The sequence below is a fragment of the Gymnodraco acuticeps genome, unplaced genomic scaffold, assembly GCF_902827175.1.
Source record: "Gymnodraco acuticeps unplaced genomic scaffold, fGymAcu1.1, whole genome shotgun sequence".
NCBI classification, from domain to species: domain Eukaryota; kingdom Metazoa; phylum Chordata; class Actinopteri; order Perciformes; family Bathydraconidae; genus Gymnodraco; species Gymnodraco acuticeps.
In genome coordinates this window covers 3,861,917-3,881,014 of record NW_022991216.1, presented here as the reverse complement: position 1 = coordinate 3,881,014, position 19,098 = coordinate 3,861,917, and the positions used below count along the sequence as shown (strand labels likewise).

Sequence of the window (19,098 nt, the reverse complement as noted above, 5' to 3'; positions counted from 1 at the left end):
AGTTGGCATACAGGGAACTGCTTTAGGCTGGTTTAGGTCCTATCTATCTGAACGCTCTCAGTTTGTACGTGTCAACGATGAACCAAAGTTAGCCATGGAGTGCCACAGGGCTCAGTGCTCGGACCTATTTTGTTCACATTATATATGCTTTATAGGCAATATTATAAGGAATCATTCTGTAAATGTTCATTGTTATGCGGATGATACTCAACTATATTTATCAATCAAGCCTGATGAAATTAATCATCTAAATAAAATTCAAGACTGCCTCAAGGACTTAAAAACGTGGATGACCTTAAATTTTTTTATGTTAAACACGACCAAAACTGAAGTTATTGTACTTGGCCCGAAGAATCTACGAAACAAATTATCTAAAGATATGCTAACTATGGATGGTATTAATTTGGCCTCCAGTGAGACTGTAAGGAATCTTAATGTTATATTTGATCAGGATTTATCCTTTAACGCCCACATAAAATCAATTTCAAGGACCGCCTACTTCCATCTACGTAACATTGCAAAAATCAGGCATATCTTGCCTCAAAACGATGCAGAGAAACTAGTCCATGCATTTTTTACTTCAAGGCTGGATTATTGTAACTCCTTATTATCAGGGTGTACCAAGAAGTCAGTCAAGTCGCTTCAGCTAATTCAAAATGCTGCAGCTCGTGTCTCGTGGCGGCAGACACCCTATCCGTTTTTAAGAGTGCGCTTAAGACCTTCCTTTTTGATAAAGCTTATAGTTAGGGCTGATTAGATTCAGCCCCTAGTTTTGCTGATATAGGCTTAGTTTGTCGGGGGACACCTTACTTCTTCCTTCTCTCTGTCTATACCTGTGTACTCTCATGTTCCGATTAACCCAGCTTCCCAAATTTCTTTCTTTTTGGTGTCTATATACGCTGGGATCCGGAGTCATGGATGATCCTGCGGTCCTGTGTCCTGCATTGCTAGCCCTGGATCTTGAGTCGTGGCTGTGGTCCGGGATCATAGGTCCTGGATGGATATCCTCGTGGATTCATCTTTCTATTATACACACATGCATTTCCAAACATTTGGACTACCTATGTTGCAAATGTATTATCTTTTCAATTTACACACGGCATCTATTGCACGTCTGTCCATCCTGGGAGAGGGATCCCTCCTCTGTTGCTCTCCCTGAGGTTTCGCCCATTTTCCCCTTTAAACTGGGTTTTCTCCGGAAGTTTTTCCTTGTACGATGTGAGGGTCTAAGGACAGAGGGTGTCGTATTGTCATTGGGGCTGCAACAACTAATCGACTTAATCGATTAAAATCGACTACCAAATGGTCGTCAATTAGTTGGTGACGTCATCACGTGTGTTTTACGCGCTGACGTCATCACGTTTTTTTACGCGCTAACGTCATCACCGGTGTTTTACGCGCTTACATGTAGATATTAATATACTGGAGTTTGATAAGCGGAATGGTCCGCTAAAAAACCGAGATAGAACAAGAAGCGTAATGGCAACACCTAAAACGAAAACCTCATAAGTGTGGGATCATTTCATACTTGACAATGTGAAAAAGGTTGTTAAGTGCAACATTTGCAAAGGCGATCTAGCCTGGCATGGGAGCACTTAATCAATGATGGAACATCTCAAAAGAAAGCATGTCGGAGTTCTGGAAGATGACTCCACTCGGTAAGTCAACTAACCTAGCTAGCTAGCAGTAGCTAGCCAATGTTTAAATTGCATGTCCTTGAACACAACTTTAGTTTTGATCACAAAACAGCAGGTAAGACGTATTTATATATATATATGGCTCTGTAAACGGAAGTTGTTTTCTTGCTCTTTCCTGGCTGCTAGTTCAGTGAGTTTGAAGTAGAAAATATCGCTTTTGCCAGTTATGTGCTGAATTAGCACCGAGCTAACGCTACATTAGCAGTTAGCACGTCTTACAATAGCTGAGTTTCTTCCCGTTAAGTGGGTAACTATGCATCATTAATAGGAGGCAGCGGGGGCTAACTATTTGTACACGTTGTATGGTTGCAATCAGTATAGAGCTGGAGATGTAATTGATCGAGTGCACAAGAGAACACCGGATAATTGGGAAAACATTTAATGTGTTTGTGTCCAAATGGGATGTGTAGAAGTTGTTGTTACTTGTTACGTCACCGGGTGGTGCTAGTGCACTAGCTACAATGGCGTGCAAAGGACACACTTCAATCATATGAGAATGATCTCCAGGATTTAACTTACTCGAACGATCTCCGGATTTGTTTTATCTCGTGATTTGACTTTTGCTAATTAAAGTGATAGGCATAACAAAGCTCAACTTCATTTAATGTGAAATCAAATGTAATTGATTGTATATGTATGTTTTTAGAAACTAATGTTACTCTTTTGCCTGACAATAAAATATGTATTTTTATATCAAATGCAGGCCAAAGAGGAGCTGTGCCAGTCCCACTGCCATGGATCAGTATCTTCAAAGGAAAAGGCCTGTATCTCACCAACAAGCCACTGCGCTAACAAACTCAATCCTGACCATGCTGGTCAAGGATATGAGCCAATGTCGATGGTTGATGGTGAAGGGTTTCGTGAAATGATCAGACAGTTTAACCCTGAATACATCCTTCCATCCAGAACCCACTTTACTCACCTGATGGAAAATAAATATGAAGCAACCTTACTGAAAGTAGGTACAAGTGTTTAACTCACACAGAAATATTAAACAACCTTTCTGAAGGTACAACAAGTGTTTATCACTCACTCACATTCACTCACTTTCTCACTCCCACAGGCACGCATAGACCCATAGAATATAATTTGCATTTGTATTTATTAATTGAAAAGTAGACTTCATGAATAAGAAATAAAATCACTGATACATAATTGTATTTAAATTAAAGTATAAAGTGTCCCAAACATCTTAAACTGATTATATGTTAGATGTTTACTGTATACACTGTATGCGCTTACATTTTTTTAACTAAGATCACATCTGATGTCTTTTAAGGTAAAGGAGACCATTAAGGAAGTCAAAAGCGCCCTCACACTGACAGCTGATGTCTGAACTAGTCGTGCAACAGAGGCATACCTTGGCGTGTCCTGCCATTTCATCAGTGAAGATTGGGAAATGAAGACGTTGAATCTTGCCACCATGCCTCTTGAGGAGAGGCATTCTGGTGTGAACATCATGACATGGCTGGAGGAGGTGATAGCTAAATATGACATCTTGCCTACCAAAATAAAAGCAGTAGTTCATGACAATGGGTCCAATATTGTGGCAGCAATCCGAATGCTGGAGGAAAAACACGGCTGGGCCTCTGTGCGCTGCAGTGGGCACACACTCCAGCTCATAGTTAACAATGCCCTCAAAGAGCCCAGCATCAGCAGAGCTGTAGGGGCTGCAAGACACTTGGTTGAACACTTCAGGAGAAGTGAGCTGCAGGCTTGGAATTTCGTCATTTTAGGGGCAAGGCCATTTGGCCTTCCCGTTCACATTTTTTTTAAGGGCACAAAGGCCACATGACAGGGCACAAAGGCCGTTTGGTTAAATTACGCTGGTCAATCAACATGACTGAAAAGTGTAGCACTAACGTCAACACCAGTCGTTTTACAAATGGCTGAATAGCAATAGTGTTTCTTAAACGTATACGTTAAGTTCAGCCATAAACCACATAAGTCAGGCATGTATTATATCAAAACCGCTTAGCAAGAAAAATACTAGATTCAAAGGTGACAGCTATCTGCTAGCTTGTAGAAGCAACACTAGATGTAGACCCCTTGAAGGGAAGACGTTAGCGCTATCCAAACTAGCTAGCTATCGCTAGTTTTCATGACAAAATGTAACGAGTCGACTTTAAATAGGCTAATACAATGGTAATTACCTATCAATAGTACTTTCTATAAACACGTAAATGTTAAGTCCTTTCAAATACTACCACATACTTCAGTTAAATCATATCAAAACAGCTTGGTCCGCTTGCTTACCTGTGCTTGTCTTGCTCCCGCGGCTGAGGAGGAGGCTGTCGGGCCCCTACAGGCATTTCTGACGGAACAATTACAGCAGAGCAATCGCTCTGATCCACAGACACGGGACTATCCTACTGTGCGCACTAATATGACTTTACTAGCATTGTTTACACGGCATGTCTGACGGAACAATCACAGCAGAGCAATCGCTCTGATCCACAGGCACGGCACTATCCTACTGCGCACACTAGTATGACTTCACTAGCGTTGTTTACACTGGAACTTTTGACAGGGGCACAAAGGCCACTTTGGCCGTGAATTGCATTTTTTTTCACAGGGCATCACGGCCAAAGTGCGGGGCAACGACGGCCATGGCCGTCGTGGCCGTCGTGAAATTTCCACCCTGGCGAGCTGGCAAATACAAAACTGAAGGTGAAACAGCAGCAAATGAACACACCACAGCATAAACTGATCCAGGATGTCAGTACAAGATGGAACAGTACATACTACATGGTAGAGAGACTCCTGGAATAGCGCTGGCCAGTTACTGCAACTCTATCCGATCCTGAGGTAACTCCAAGGGGCAAACAGTACTTTGACTTGAAGCCAGATCAATGGGTGCTGCTTGAAGAGCTGACACAAGGGTTGCAGGCTTTTCAATGTGCTACCGTTTACCTAAGTGGACAGGAGTATGCAACCGCTTCATGTCTTCCACAGCTGGTCAAAGGGCTGCAACGGTCCACACAGCAAACCCGTTTTGAGACGGGCGCAGGAAAAGCATTTTTGGCAAGTGCAGAAAAAGGGATAAACGAAAGATGGGGGTGTCTGAACACCATCTCAGCAGAGAAAGAAAACCCGATTGTTCTTTCAGCTTCCCTTGACCCAAGATTCAGAAAGCTGAAGTTTATGGGAGCTGAAGATGGCACACGGGTGCAAGGGTCAATTGAAGTCCTTGCAATCAAAGAGGTAAGGAGGTCTGAAATACAAGGCTGTGAGCAAGTTCATCAGCAGAGGGTCAGTGTTCCAGGCAGAGGGGACAAATCAGCACTGGATGACCTCCTTCAATCTGACACAGACAGTCTGAGTGAAGAAGAGGATGAATCTCACGAGGACCAAAAGCTCCAAATGGCAAGGAGCGAAGTTCAGACGTACTTCGCAGAGCCAGCCATTCACAAAAAAGATGACCCTCTGAGATGGTGGAGGGAAAATAAGGGGCGTTTCCCTGTATTGTCAAAGCTTGCAAGATCTTTCCTTTGCATTCCTGCAACATCAACCCCTTCTGAGCGAATCTTCTCTGTGGCGGGGAATATCTGCTCTCAGAAGAGAGCAAGCCTCTCCCGAGATCATGTGGAGATGCTGACTTTCCTCCATTTCAACCCAGAATAATCTAGCCTAGATGCAAGAGTGTTTATCCCTTTTAAGTTGAAATAGTTTTTTTATTTGATTAAGGGAAACTGCTGTAGTTTTTATTTTATATTGCTGCTGTCCTTGGTTTAAAAATGTTGACGGACAGATTTTTTATTTATCTTTTATATATTTCAGCAGAAAGTTTAACAAATATGTATTTTTTAATCAAGTATTTGTCTATTTTGTCTTCATTGTTAGTTTCCACATGCCTAACACAATCTCAAACCTACATTTAAAAGTTGATGGCTAAATAAGAGCATTTGAGAAATTGCTCAAGTAATTGTCCGAATAATCGATTAGTCGTTTCAGTAATCGATAGTTTAATCGATTATCAAATTAGTCGTTTGTTGCAGCCCTATACTGATATTCTGTACAAACTGTGAAGTCCACTGAGACAAATGTAACATTTGTGATATTGGGCTATATAAATAAACATTGATTGATTGATTGATAATGTTTTTTTTTTGCGTTATTAACGCGTTAACTTGACAGCCCTAATTTATGTATTTGTCCACAGTAGTGTTGCATGGTGTACCGATACTTAAAAGGTACCGCGATACCCTGCCGTTAAAAACGTTACGATTCCTCCGTTTCATTAGTATCGGTACTTTAAGAATGACGGGGAAAAGTACTCCGGTGAGAAATCGCTGTTTTAATAAGAGCCGTGTGCGTTCTGCGCTCTGCTTCCACTCCCTGCACTGCAGCCGTGCCTGCAGTCCCTCCAGTCCCTCCCCTCTCTCGTGCACGCGCCAGCTGCCAGAGCATGTGAGAAAACGAGAAGCATGGCTGCAAGTCGGAGTGCAACTGCCGCTGTGCCTCGGCTTGTTGACAAAAAAGACGCTAGAAGCTACATTTGGAAGTATTTTAGCTATATCTCTGACAGTGAGGGCAAGCCTACGGACACCACGAGGCCTGTCTGTAAGAAATGTATTAATTTTATTTAATACGAATTCTTGTCATTTATTTTATTTATTGTTCTCATTGTTTAAAAGTTTGTGTTATGGTTCTGGTGTGAAATAAAGCACAATAATTACATTTAAGACCGTTTCCCTTTTTTTAAGAAAAGTATCGAAAAATAATCGGAATCGCAGTTCTTGACTTGGTATCGGTATCGAAACCAAAATGTTGGTATCGTGACAACACTAGTCCACAGACTCCCATCCGAAAACATGTTGTGCAAGGGACCCTGTATACAAGATGATTGTTAAAATATTTTTAAAAATGCTGATCTACAAGCTCACAACGAGAAAGAACCGGTGTGTGTGTGTGTGTTACATAGTAAGAAATAGCTTACCTGGTGACATGTCATCAAACACCAAGGGCAATTTTCCCTCTCGCTGGGCATATGTAAGGATTCGGTCACTCATAGTAGCCCAGTTCTGAAACAGTTTTCCCACTGCCTCTGGATGAAGCTGCTGGAAGTCTTGTGATATCTGATACATTTTGAAAAACATGAAAAACAATAGAACAGTGTTTAAAGAAATTATATGGGCTTGTAGTACCTGTTAGGAAAAGGGTTAGGGGACAATTTGACAGCCAGTGTCACTTCAACAGGTCAATTATTAAATTATTACAAAGTATGTAGGGTCTAAGTGGTTAAACATAAACTTGTAGTGCATTGCAGAGTATCAGTCAAATTGTCACGATCTGTCTGTGTTGTGTTTTGTCATGTCTAGATCTGTCTTTGGTTTCCTGTTTTATTTTGAAAAGTGTTCACCCCCCCGTCTTGTCTGTTGCTTCCTGTCTCTGTGTTCCCTCCTGCCTGATAACCCGATTGTGTTCACCTTGTGCCCCTGGGACCTTCTCACTTCGGTTAAATGGATTCCTTGCGTCCCTCACTTGCGTAGTTTCCCTGTGACTAGTCTCTCCCACCAGGGAAGCATGGAGAGATGCAAGGAAACCACGAGAAGCAGGGAAATTAGTTTTAAGAGCAATGGGACGTCCTTTCCTCCGGAGCGTCACGTGAAGCGACGTCCGTTTGTGATGACGCTGCACAGCTGATCGTCTGACAGCAGCCAGCTCTGTCCCCGTTATTTCCACACACACCCCCGCCTCTGTTAGTACACATTTACTGACACAAACATTTGTATCATCTGTTGTAGACCCAAATACGTTAAATAAAATAAGAACTCATTCTCAAAAAAGATATGTCATGAAAATGTTTCCAATAAATGAAGAAAATTATTTTTGACCACTTTGTTGTTCAGATATATCACATATTTGTAACTAAATGATACATTAATTGAAACAAAACACAGTATAAACTGAGGAGTGACTCCTGTGAGGTTCATGTATTTTCTTCACTCCGCTGGGAAACTGCTCTCATGTCAAGAAGCATCAGATCAGTGCATGCACTGCCTCGTCCAATCAGTGAGCGATACACAGTAAGGGGGCGGGGCGAGTGTCTGAGGATTTCATCGAAAGATGGTCTGGTGGTTCCTCGGTTAAAGCTCCTCCATTATCGCTCCTCAGTCCTCCGGCAAAAATAAGGCCATTGGGACGCTACTCAAGATGACGCAGACAAATCAACTTCCGGTGAGACCGAGGAGCGAGGAAATTAAAAATAAGAGAAGTGAGAAGGTCCCCCTGTGTTTTCTCCTCCCTCCTCACCTGTGTCTTGTCTTCCTTCCTGTGTTTTCCCTCCTGTGTCTGATTGTGTTCACCTGTTGCCCTTGTGTTTCTGCCTTCCCTGCCCAGCTGAGTCTTGTCCTGTGATTACCCCTCTTTGTATTTAGTCTTGTCTTCCCCTGTGTTCCTTGTCGGTTCATTGTCTTTCCTGGCACCCTCCATGTTTGTCACGGTCGGTTTTTGTCTGGATGCTACCTTGTGCTACCTGTTTATGGATTCATGGTTTTGTTTTGTTTTTTCATTGTCAACAGCTTTTTGTAATTAAAGCTCACCTTTTGTTACACTTTGAAACCCGCTTTTCCTCAATCTACATTTGGGTCCTGCCTTACCTCAAATCCTAACACAAATAGACAAAACCGCAATAGCAAAATAATGTCTTACCATGCCAGGATTGTCTACAAGCCTAGGGAACTCAGTCAAGATTTCCGGGAGTCTTTTAGATCCATTGCTGCGAATCCACTTGCCTCTATGTAGCTGTTTGATTCAAGTATTCCTCAACTTGGGACACTGGATACCTATTGACCTTCATCCATTCAACCATTTCTAGAGGTTTTTGAGGAGGCACATCAGATTCTGTTGAATGATAAGTACAGAGGTCCTCAGATTCATTATAGCTGATTTAAAACATTTGGGGTTCTGGCCTACTTGGAGAGTGTGTGAAAAGTCGCCAATCGGTCCAGCGGTGCCTGAGACTAGCTTTTTAGAAGATGGATGGACAGAAGAGTCATGGGACCGAAAATATAATCCTTTGCATTTGTCCATTCTAGCCTGGCGGGGATAATTAACATTGGTTATTAGTGTTCCTCCTGTTGTTCTTGGTGGCGTGGTCGTTTCAGCATTCTCATGCGCTTCCTGACGTTCCTCAAGCGCTCCTCCAGGAAACCTGTAGCCGGTTTGTGATTTCGGCCAGGTGTGTATACCATGCTCCCTGTAAAAGAGAAAATTAGATTCAGCTTAAATTGGCCTGGCATAAACCATGAAGATGGTTACATGGGATTTTAAGGAGCAATCCAAAAATGTGCGTGTGACTGCACTAGGAAAACGTTTGAGCACATTTCTTTTAGGTGTGTGTGTATGGAGTGTTCTCCTTTATGTGTTGATTGATTAACTTACATAGCCACTGCCTGTACCATCCAAAAGGCAAGGGAATTCATACATCAATGCCGCGGCAAGGGCTTTCTTTGTGTCTGTGGATGGCCTGTTAAAATAGACGGTAGAAGTTTGTCAAAGAACGATGAGATGAGACGGTATTAGTAATCATTGTTACAAATATATGACGATTCAAATCCATGAATTGTGATGCGCTTTTAAAGTGCATTTGAGTTCTGCTGTTCACAGCATGCACTCCTTGGTTGTTTAATAATCTCAGCTGTTGTTGAAGGTGTGTGATAGCCAGTGTTGGACAGCAACATCGTACATTTACTTTACTTTACAAGTGAATTCCCTATCCTTTAAAAGTCATTGCAGTTAACTCATGGAGACAGTAGATTATACTGAAGAGTAGACACATTTTGTAGTATAACTTCCATCCAAGTGCAGGACGGCAGCGTTCATACGGCGGTCCCAGACGAACACGCCAGCTCTAATCCCTCTCTGTCTGGAAGCACTGACCTCTTTTGTTCAGTTGATGGCTTATTACCGGTATTGATTTTGGCTCCTTTATTTGTACAGACTTTCTGCAGTGAGGCAGATGACCCATGCACATATCAGCTACTGTTGGCTACACCAACAAACGCTACACATTTGTTCTGCTTAAGATCAATTAATTGTTTACTTCAATATCTTTTTTTGCTTTTTGCTACTGAATGCTCAGTCTTTATGGATTATGAGTGATGCTTTTGGATTTAACTCTACACTTGTTTTGGGCTTTTTGTGGTCACCTATTGATGGTGGATTCTTCTACAGGACCCATTTCATCTCCTGCAGTTGTTTCGGAGTTAACAAGGGGCACACGTTTTAAACTGTAAGTGCTAAGAAATGACTGGCTGTTTGCTTATGTTTTGGTCTAATTTAGCATGTGTAGTAATGCCATTGATCTGGGAGACTAAATGTGATCAGTACTGTGTCAAAAAATATGTACCAACTAGAAAGTGTATGGATATCCGCAGTCTAACTATACATCTTACTCAAGTATGATATTATGTATAGAACATGGTATTATTTTTTAGTTCTGTTCCTCTACGTTTGACAGCAAAAGTTACTAGCTAATTTGCAGCATCAGGTTATACATGTGAACCTCATATATTTGGATGTATTGTTTTAAATGATGCCATCTAGCAGTATATAAAGTCATTTGAAATGAGTACCTCCCTTAATAGCTGCAACAGTGATAGTAATAACAGTGCATGACATTAAGGATTTTTGGAGATGGCCCTGTGGGCCATCTAAGCTAATTTCCAGATGGCCCTGAGACCAATAGAGATTGCCCTGAAAAATGCGTGGACGAAATGACGCACAAAGGGTTTGGGGGGCCTCCCCCTAGAACATTTAGATTTGTGCAGGTCTTAGATGCTGTCTGGTGCATTCTCTAGACTGAATTATAAGATGAACCACCACAATATTGTATTGTACAATTTAAATTGTATTCTTCATTTCACTTGTTTGTTTGTTCTTGTTTGTCTTTGCTCGCTTGCATGCCCTGCATAGCTATAAGAAATACTTAAGTTGTTGGTCAAGACACTTTCCATCTGATGAAGGCGAATGCCTTCCCAGATGTAAAAAAGTAGAAAACATTACATTCAGTTATAACTGCCAAAACAAACATTATTTACACTATTATGGCCCCTATAATGTCACAGCAGGATTTGGAAAAACTTGTCCATGCTTTTATCTTCAGTAGACTCGACTACTGCAATGGTGTCTTCACAGGTCTCACTAAAAAATCTATTAGAAAGCTGCAGCTAATTCAGAACGCTGCTGCTCGAGTCCTCACTAACACTAAGAAAGTGGATCACATCACTCCAGTTCTGAAGTCTTTACACTGGCTTCCTGTGTGTCAAAGAATAGATTTCAAAATACTGCTGCTGGTTTATAAAGCACTGAATGGTTTAGGCCCAAAATACATTTCTGACCTCCTGCTAAATTATGAACCATCCAGATCTCTCAGGTCTTCAGGGACTGGTCAGCTTTCTGTCCCCAGAGTCAGAACTAAACATGGTAAAGCAGCGTTCAGTTATTATGCTCCAAATATCTGGAACAAACTCCCAGAAACCTGCAGGTCCGCTACAACTCTGACTACTTTTAAATCCAGGCTGAAGACTTTTCTTTTTGTCGCTGCTTTTAATTGAACTATTCATATCTTAGACTGCACTGTAACTTTTATCCATGTACTTTTTTCTTTTAATGTTTAATTGACTGCCATGTATTTTTTTCTTTTAATGTTTATTTTATTAGCTTTTCTTTTTAATGACTGATTTTAAATGCCATTTTCTTAATCTCTTTCATTTTTTGTAAAGCACTTTGAATTGCCTTGTGTTGAAAAGTGCTATATAAATAAACTTGCCTTGCCTTGCCTTGCCCTGTTAAAAATGTTTGTAATGTTATCTACTGTAAATTGGTCGAACGAATGCCTCCTCATCCGGAAGCTGACCGAGCAGACCCGAGCAGCAGTCGAGAGGAGCCGAGCGCATCCGCGAAGCACACAAAATGTCGACGTCAGAGTTCCCGTTAGCCGGCAAATCTAAATCTCTTCGGTCAAAATCTCCGGTCAAAATAATTTAAGAAGAGTATGTGACAGACATGAATAGTCAATACTAATGTCTAACACTTAATGTGGAGAAAGAGATGTCCTGTATGGGTTGATTGTGCGTTGATCTGTTGGTAATGCCTCGGGGTTCCGGTGGGCATGTAAACAAATGCATAATGCTGCGCTATACTTTGTGGCCTCACCCAGTTGTATAGCGACACTCAGGGGCGGACTGGCCATCGGGACGTTCGGGACGAATCCCGATGGGCCGGTAATGAAGTGGGCCGGTCGGACGATGTGTCTACAGAAGGTCCAGTTGTGATGGCCACGGTTCGCCACTGCATTTCACTATCACCTATGTTTCAGTTAATCCATCCCTGGGGCAGCTGAAGCCTCAACAGCTCCTTTCTGATTGATCACTTAAAGGTCCCATGACATGCTTTTACGGTTATTACCCGTCCCCTTGTGTGTTATGAAGCTTTTTCTGCATGTAAACGGTCTGCAAAGTCACAAACCCTCAAAGTACACCCTGTAGCGAGTACAACTCTAACACAGAAAATACCTGTCTATGCTGCCCCAGAACACCTTGTTGGAGATTTTAATTTGTTTTCTTCCTGAGTATAGTGACGTGACCATACCCAGGTCCAAATGGACCAATCCATGGAGCTCCTCACACACACACACTCACACAGCCTTATCTTTTCTCAGCCGCGGCTCCGTGGATCTCCACTCACAGTTCGCCACACACTCAAAGCCTGGCTGTGAGCGGTGTCTGTCTCGCTGTCTCGCAGACCCCACACAGCAACCAGGAAACGACACCAGTAATCCAGCTCACACTGTCCGCTCCGCGAGCCTCAAAGGGCGGAGCAGTGTCCCGCCAACACGGCACCCAGACCCCATGCAGCATTCTCAACTGGTGTCCTTTTCTGGTTGCTAACAAACGCCATTGTAACACATAAACACACATCAGAGCACAGTGGGCTCATAGGGAGGGGGGAGGGGCAGGAGCTCCAACAAGGCGTGTAGGACAGAGAGTGAATACACATACTATACAGAGATGCTGTATGAGAAAACCAATGTGATTTTGGAACATTGAACAATGTAAATCTATTCTAGTAGACCTCAACAATGGAATTATGATCAGTAGAAATGGCCATGGGACCTTTAATGCAAAACGTTTAGCAGAATCTTTCAAGTTTTAAGCAGGATATTCATGGCAATCATACTAAGAGCAACATCAACGGAAATGTCTCACCTCCCACATCTGATGGCAGCAGTGTAGTCATGGTAACTGCAGATTGTTTTGGGTGGCTTAGGCGAGGTCTTTTGATTAGGTGGGAAACTCCTTCAGTGACTTGACTCATTTCATTTTTCCAATAATTAATTTCTCTCAAAGCTTAGTGTTTGATCTTCTTTTTGCTCTCCCGTTTCAACTCTTTGTAAAGCGTCACTTCATCCATATTACAAAATGTAACCCCAATTTCTAACTATTTCCCATGCTTTCAGTCCAGCAAAAGAAATGCTCATCCCTTCCATAACATTTGGTTGGAGACATAAATCCTAGAGACAAATGGCTCCAAAGCTCAACAAATAATACAGAACTTATATGCATGGTTTCATACCAGTAGGGATCATTTAAAATAATGTTTATTTTTGCAATTTGGTTGACCTGTCCCTTTTATCAAATGCATGCTGCTTAAGCCAGTTTCTTGGCAATCCTCTGGTATTGCTGAAAAGAGGACTATATTAATATTTTAAATGGATCAAAGATGTTGATTGACGTGCATAAGTGAAGTAGTCCAGGAAACAGTCTGACAAGAGGTTTGTCAAACATAAAAGTTAACACCACAACACATGTTGGGTTTATGTGTTGTGGTAAAACACTTTTCATGTTTTGGACAGTTTTGAAGGGAAAAAAGATTTCTCAATCGAGTTACAGATCTCTTCCCCAAGGACTTAAAACCAATAAATATGTGACTTCATATTTGGAAGAACTTTACTCGTGTTCAGCAGACTCGGTGGTTTGTTGCTTGCCACAGTCTATGGCATATTCACTTTGTGGTTGACTGCATTTCCATCCTTGCAACAAGGCTTGGTTTGGCCCTGAGAAGTGTTTACATTGGAACGTCAATGTTTTTGAAACCTCAAGGGATAAGTTTACATCTTTTCTGAAGAGATTCTTTACAAACAGCTTGTAATGTTAGGTCAAAATTCAGCTGGAGGTGATATGAAGCCTTAGCAATCACATTAGGCAAATCAACTTGCTCCTTGGTAAACTGCAGCAAAAGACCGGAAAATCATCTGTTGGTGTCACTCCAAACCCTCCTGTGAAGTAATGGCAAAAGGATATAGGACATTGGAACATTAAAATTGCCATTACAGGTATTATAATTTATCCTGGGGTGGAAATCAGTGGGCCCACCAAATGTTGTGGCGATATTAACAGTTAGTAGGCTTTGTCCTCGGAGCATCATAAACATATGAACACAATCTCATGTCATTCCATTTAATGGTTGTTGAGATATTTCTGTCTGGTCTAACCAACATTGCTATAACTTTTTTTTGTCATTCTACTTGCATTTCTAAAAAGACATAGGCCTACTTCATTAGCATTGGGTTTGACAGGGTAGTTTGACCTACATTTCTCACATTGGAATAGTTTGAGAAAAGGATCTCTGCACTGCCAGTATGGGCAGCAGGAATATTGATTATAACTTTTTTATGTAAAATAAAAAACGGTTTAAATGGTTTTCTTGCTTATTGTTATGACTAAATGTATATACAGTTTTGATTACATTCCATTTGCCTTTTGAGTAAGAAGTCCAATAGACACATGGCATGGCGATGTTTAACTTAACGTAGACATGTTTATCCAGTAGTTTGATCTGAACTAACATTTTCAGATAAGCATGACATCAACTCTCCTCTGAGGCTGCGTGCAGAAGTTTAAATCACAAAGTAGACACTTCTTGATAACTCTTGGACTTCACTGTTTGAACTGAACTGTCAACACAACACACTTTTCTTAACGTCGCCATGTTTATCCAGTAGTTTGACATGAACTAGTGTTTCCAGTAACCAGATAAGCATGACATCACTTTGCTCTTCCCGGATGTGTGCACAATCAGAAAGTGTGTTTAGATCACAGAGCAGCTGCTTCTTGATAAACTCTTAGACTTTTTTGTTTGAGCTGACCTGTCAACGGAAATCCATCTTCATCTTAAATCATTCTTCTCACTATAATGGTAAATCAGTCTGCTGGAAATGGTTTTAAGGTGTCTGTTAGGTATTTAGTCTGAAGTACAATAAAAACAGCTCTTCAAGATAAAGATCTCTTCTGCAAACAAAACTATTTGAAATCTTAATCCTGTTTGAAACCAAAACAATAGCCGCGTTCACACCGCTGTACTTTTCCCACTTTAGTTCCGATATAGTTCCGAAATGTCACGTTCACACCAAAAAGAGCCGGAACTAAAATTAGTTAATCAGAACCTTTTTTACCCCCTTTTGCTAGAGAGCAGGTACTTTCGTGTGAGAAAAAGGTTCCTATGTCTGATTGGCTGGGCGGATTGCAAACCACGCCCCGTAAAACTCAAAAAAAGTTTTGTGAAGCCGCCATTTTATTATCCTGGCATTAGCATTATTAACATTAGCGCAGCGCACAAACGCAGAGAGACTAACTTATGGCAACACAAAAGAAAACATGGGAGCGGTGGAGATGAGGAGGTGTCGGCGTTCTGGCGATTTACTCGGAAGGCTTCAGTAGAAGCTGCTGGGAGTCCCAGCAGCTTCTACTGAAGCCAGTCCCCAACTCCGGGGACTTCCGGCCGAGGACTTCGGGTGGCAGTATACGCAGTGAAGTTGTTTGTGGCCTGCCAGTAAACCCAAAGCAGAAGAAGAAGAAGTGATGTCAGCGGCTTCATTTGCCTAATCCTTCCCCAGGAACTTATTCCGGTGTGAACGCGATCTGTACTTAGTTCATGAGAACTAAAGAGTTCGCAGTTCCTTTGTGGGAAAAGTACTGCGGTGTGAATGCGTCTATTGTAGTCTTCTTTTCTAGTTTCCAGATTTAGAATGACTTATAAGGAACAAATATTGTTAAAGTATTTTGTGTTGACCTCACCAACTCTTTCCTGCAAATTATGCTGACTGTGCTGTATTGAAGTGGTAAACATTTGGTAAAAATTGTGCATTTGTAACTATGATATAGCTTTCTGGATATTTGCATGAGGTTGTTATGGAAACACACTCTGCTGATAGGCAACTCGTTTTCTTTTTCTCCCTTTTCTGAGTTTGTCTGCAACACTTTTGTAAATGACATGACCTCATGTAGTAAATATTTAGTTGTACCCTGTGTTTCCTTCCACATTTTATACAAATATAATCATGAGCAAAAAATGTTGATGGCTTTCACGCATCAACAGCGCTGAAGAGAGATCGTCAAAGTGACCCTTAGCAAGACAAATCCCCTCAGCGCTCCTTGAAGCCAGGTTGGCGCCCTGCATGGCAGCCTATGACATCAGTGTGTAACTTATTGTATAACTGGGTGATGTTGGCATGTCGTGTGTGCAAAGCGATTTGAGTGTTTTGTAGACTCCAAAAGCACTATAAAAATGCAGTCCATTTACCATTTCATTTCTCCTTTAGTTGACTTTAGACTGCAGCTTCCTCTGTGGTACCCTTTATTCTAAGATCCTGTAAGAAGTTTATGAGCTGATGCATTGATATAATTCAGTCTTTGCTGCAGCATTGATTTACTTTAGTGACACCTGGATGCTAAAGCCCCCAGAAAGAGCTCCAGGCTTTGAAGCCCATCTAAATCGGCAAATTACAACTTCCGGGTCTGAATAGGGATGCCAATGGCCATACAAATATTTTTTTTCTTTTTACATACCTCGGGAGAGAGGCATCTGGAAATCAGCAGATATCTTTTTTAGGTAAATCCACTTCCCAGTTTGAACACGTCAAGTTATTTGTGTTTCTGTTTATGTGAACGAGCCCAAAGCGCTAACTTAATAGGCCAATAGATGCGGAAAATCATCGGAAGAGCCGGGTGACTTTATTACTCTGCATTTAAGGCCTCTTCAGATTAAGGTGCCATTAAGCAACTTTTATAGTAGTAAACAGGGCCGGGGCCTGCTTTTAATGACGTATACAGTTCAGGAATTGACCGATTATTGGCCACAGTATTCAGCATTTTTATAATGTAGTGAGGAACCAACGACACTTTCATCAGGGAAACCATGGACAGATCAGAAGAGAGGCTCAAACCCTGTACACAATTACAGTATAGAAGTCAGACCTGCTTAGTGTAGCTGAAGAAACACTGATGCCAAGTTGTTATAAATAAGTAGACAAGTTTAATCTTTGGTGACTTCAGTGTGCATATTTGTATAATAGATTAGCAGCTGGGAGTGTTATTGTCAGGGATATGGTGTTGGGGGTGCAGATGATGTGCGAAGTTGATGGCTTTATTGCAGATGGAGGGCCACTGCAAAACATCTTCTCCATGTAACGCTAGCCACATTGTACACATGTTCGGTTTCCATTGTTAATCCCACAGATGAGCCAAATTTCATTCATCTAATCCGACGGAACATCTCATTTATGAATACCCAACCTGCTTTTATCAGACATGAAAGGATCTCAAAAAGATAATGATCAGTTGCAGACAACTCTGTTCTTCCTGTCATCTGCAGAGAAACGGTGTGCTGTGCTGCCTCAATGTGCCCTGACAGCTAGTTTGAAATATACTGTATCTATCTACATTGTGTATTTATTTTAGGCTAGCTGTACACTTTATGCCCTCTATGGAGGTCAGCATTCTCTCACATCAGATACATAATTGACCTCTGTCTGTTCCCAGTTGACTATGATACCCTTGTAAGTGCTGCCATATTCTACTCCACTTAGTCATAACTACAGTTGTACCAAAATATAAAAATAAAAAATACAGTTTTCCTGGGAAATTACCCTGATATAAGGAAAGGATATCATAATAACTTTTTGTAAGAATTTTAAGAATTGTTATAGACTAGCCACAGAGGTTTTTTCAAGCCTATTGCTCAAACAGATGAAAAACGACAGACCTCACAGTGATAGATGTCACAGCAGGAGTGAGAACGATCACTTTATGCTCCCACACAGTTTCCATATGTGATGTCCAAGGGGAGACCACAGAGTTCCTGCAGCTGTGTGCATGAAAGCGCTGAGTAGCTGCTAACTAAGGCCAGACTGAGTCGCCTCTGTGAACAGCGGCCATCTCCCACCGCGGGGAAATGTCAGCTGAATGGAATGAGGCAGGCCTGGAAGCCGGGGAGTCCCTGCAGCTCAGCAGAGAGTACCCGTGTTATAACTTATCAGGAAGCGTTTTCAGCCGTGTGCCATACCTTTTGGAGAGACTATAACTTTGTTTGGATTCAAAATATTTAGCATCCAAAAGAGTAGAATCAACAGTGCAGATATAAACTAAAGAGTAGTCAACAACTTCTGTTGAACCAAAGAAAGTTTTCTATTGTTTTAGGATGCAAAGAATTGTGTTCTGTAGGCTATTCAATACTGCATTTTGGTAGGATGATACTGATATTACTTTGGATTAAAAACAAATATTATATTGATACTTGCAGTCCTAGGATATTTTCCCATCCTTAATCAAGGACTTCAGGAGCTTAATCAATGATAAAGCTTAATCAATGGTAACAATGTGATATTAATGTTAAAAACTGCTTTAGAGACACTATATGTTTTTGCAACTATGCAAGTTGTATGAAATTGAATGTAACAGTTTGCAAGTTTATATACTGCATGTAAACATTTTACGACTTTACAAATAAATATTTCCTCATAATGTAAATTGTGGGACTTTCAGAAAGTTTTTACTGATGGCAATTAGAAATATACACCAATTATCGTGTTGAGCCCCACGGCCCCGCGGGCGGGGGCAAAAACGCAACATCTGCAAGAAACAGAGTCTGAGGGCTTCTTAACATTTAACAAGCTATGAATGTGTCATACCCACTTAACGGGAAGAAACTCAGCTAACTGACGATATGAACAATTTTTACCGAAACAAAACACAAGGGTAATACCAAGCCTCTGAACGCACTTAGCACAGAACTCACGGTAGAAATACTTTATTACTTATCGGATCTGCATAAACAAGATATCAAATTAAAGCTGAGATTCCACAGATAGAGGTATAAGTATCATCACTGTGCGACCAAAACTCAGGGCAGCGAAGGCAAAACCAGACAACACACAGCGTAGCTTTACTGAGCCTTTGCTGTTTTTCTGATCAAAATGTGTGTTCAATGGCATTAAAACAAGAAAAACGCTGCTGAAGGTTAATCCAATGTGTCTGTGTCACTTTGAAAGGATTACTGCTAATCCATCATTCAATTTTTGTCAAAAACGGAGATTTTATATTAGCTGCTATTAGCTGCT

The 19,098-nt window shown here is 41.3% G+C and overlaps 1 protein-coding gene across 2 annotated transcripts in view; it reads left to right on the top strand.

Moving 5' to 3' along the window:
* The first annotated feature begins 1,400 nt into the window (after positions 1-1,400).
* Positions 1,401-19,098, top strand: part of zmp:0000000846 (tenascin) — a 58,719-nt gene continuing 41,021 nt past the window's right edge. For both annotated transcript variants that reach the window (XM_034238857.1, XM_034238856.1), the window contains exons 1-2: positions 1,401-1,658; positions 2,401-2,655. The gene's annotated coding sequence lies outside the window, so the exon portion shown is untranslated. The remainder of the gene's footprint in view (positions 1,659-2,400; positions 2,656-19,098) is intronic.